Source organism: Eptesicus fuscus, chromosome 2 (assembly GCF_027574615.1).
Source record: "Eptesicus fuscus isolate TK198812 chromosome 2, DD_ASM_mEF_20220401, whole genome shotgun sequence".
NCBI lineage: Eukaryota > Metazoa > Chordata > Mammalia > Chiroptera > Vespertilionidae > Eptesicus > Eptesicus fuscus.
In genome coordinates this window covers 46,307,102-46,309,634 of record NC_072474.1, presented here as the reverse complement: position 1 = coordinate 46,309,634, position 2,533 = coordinate 46,307,102, and the positions used below count along the sequence as shown (strand labels likewise).

Sequence of the window (2,533 nt, the reverse complement as noted above, 5' to 3'; positions counted from 1 at the left end):
ACGTGCTGGGCCTCTAGTACAGAATAATATTGGCTCCCCGCCTGCTGCCCGCCTTCCTCCGTGGTTCTCTAGTTAGTCCGCCGCCTCCTTAGCCGCCCGCCCTAGTCCCGAGCTTGCGACTCAGGGACCCTTGTTGTGGGCGTTGTGGGTGCAGAGAGGCCCGAGTTGGAGCGTCTCCCGAGTGCCTTTCACCTGAGAAGTTCAAGGCACTTTGTAGAACTTCTGCCACTGGCTGGCTGTGCGTGTGTCTTGCAGCACATTTGTAAGCAATGGCTGCCATCCGGAAGAAATTGGTGATTGTTGGTGATGGAGCCCATGGCAAGACTTGCTTGCTCCTCGTTTTAGCAAGGACCAGTTCCCAGAGGTGCATGTACCGGCGGTGTCTGAGAACTACGTGGCAGACGCTGAAGTGGATGGAAAGCAGGTCGAGTTGGCTTTGTGGGACACAGCTGGGCAGGAGGATTATGATCGCTTGAGGCCCCTCTCCTACCCGGACACTGATGTTATCCTGATGTGTTTCTCCATTGACAGCCCTGATAGTTTAGAAAACATCCCAGAGAAATGGACTCCGGAAGACAAGCATTTCTGTCCCAGTGTGCCCATCATCCTGGTTGGGAACAAGAAGGATCTTGGAAATGATGAGCACACATGGCAGGAGCTAGCCAAGATGAAGCAGGAGCCGGTAAAACCGGAAGAAGGCAGAGAGATGGCAAACAGGATCGGCGCTTTTGGGGACATGGAGTGTTCAGCAAAGACCAAAGATGGAGTGAGGGAAGTTTCGAAATGGCCTCGAGAGCTGCTCTGCAAGCCAGACGTGGGAAGAAAAAACCTGGGTGCCTTGTGTTGTGAACCTGCTGCAAGCACAGCCCTCACGCGGTTCCTTTTGAAGTGCTGTTTTATTAATCTTAGTGTATGATTCCTGGCCTTTTTCATTTATCTATAATTTACCTAAGATTACAAATCAGAAGTCATCTTGCTATCAGTATGTAGAAGCCAACCATGATTATTAATGATCCAGCCCATCTGGCCCACCGGGTCCTCCGGCAGCGCTCTAACAGCCCTCCTCTGCACTCCCACCTGACACACCAGGCTGATTCAAGGAATTCCTTAACTTTTGCTTCCTTCTGGAAAGAGAAACGGTAACTTTTGTGAGTTAGGCTGTAACTACTTCATAACTAACATGCTTTGCCTGTCATCTGTCAGCTGCCAGGTACTCTGGTGAGCTACCACTTCAGAGCTTTGCTCCAGAGCAGATTTCATTGTCGTACCTCTGGAGTGGGCATCCAGTTTTTTCAAAATGTGCTCAGCCAGAGAGGCGCAAGTTCATGCAGCTGTGGCAAAGTTACAGTTCTGTGGTTTCATGTTAGTTGCCTTATAGTTACTGTGTAATTAGTGCCACTTAATGTGTGTTACCAAGAAATAAATATATCTACCCCCCCAAAAAAATACAAAATAATATTGAATGTAAAATATAATTTTAAAAATAAAAGAATTATTTTACTTTTTATACAGATTCTAGTGGGAAATTATTTCTTTTTCCCCTTTCAACCTTATTTATATTATGGAAAGAGAAGGTATTTAAACTTTCCCTTTATTTTTTATTTATTTATTTTTTTTTATTTGTTAAATATATAAGCTGGTAACCTTTTGGTAATTTGACTGTTTCCCATGTCATATTACTCAAAGCATCCGTGCCTGTGAGTATGCCAATATCAGCCTGTATTTTTCCAGCTTATTAACTTGTCTGCTCAACTCAGCTTTCTCTATCCTACAGGGCCCCATCTGCAGTTTTAACAATATTGATGATTAATTCTACAAAGGGTGGTTTAAACTGCAAGGAAGTACCTGGAACTGAGCCAGAGAGCAGCCATATCCTCTGAGATATCTCTACAGCATAGGAAGAAATGTTTTCTGAGACATTTCTATTATCTTGCTGAAAGATAGTCTAGTAGCTCCTGCTCTAAGTGCTTCTGGAGGGCCATGGCAATAAGTTAGAGGATTGTAAACTTGCAAGACAGATGACCCAGTTTAGGCCCTCAGAGTGACTGTACATTAGATATGAGGAAACAGGAGTATTTCTCACACTGAGAAAGGAACATTCTGCCTTCTGAACCATTTGTTAAATTTCACATCTGGCACAACTTTCCCCCCCCTATTTTTGCTGTAATTGTATCACTGTGCATGGCGAAATGAGTACGTGCAATGATATCTTAGCAATATAGAACAGTGCCAGTTTTTAAATGGGTATTTCCACCATTTTGAATCATGTGATCTGAGACTAGCTTATTTTTCAAAATGTCAATTTCTTCATTTATAAAATCCTCTTCTCAGGGTGGTTGTGAAGATTACACAAGACAACGCCTGTGAAAGTATCTGGCACAAAGCATCAAATCAGTGTGGACTCAGAAGAAAGGCAATGCTAAGTTTCAAGAATTCCCTGAGTCTGTAGAACATCTGTATTCACAGCTGCCTGACATATTCTTGAATTATTTGGTATTTCAAAGTCAAAGGGTGAAACTTTTTGATAAGAGAT

General features: G+C 43.6%; 1 pseudogene; it reads left to right on the top strand.

Annotated features, from left to right (window-relative positions):
* The first annotated feature begins 246 nt into the window (after positions 1-246).
* LOC103293856 (transforming protein RhoA-like) lies at positions 247-849 on the top strand (annotated as a pseudogene).
* Positions 850-2,533: the final 1,684 nt, after the last annotated feature.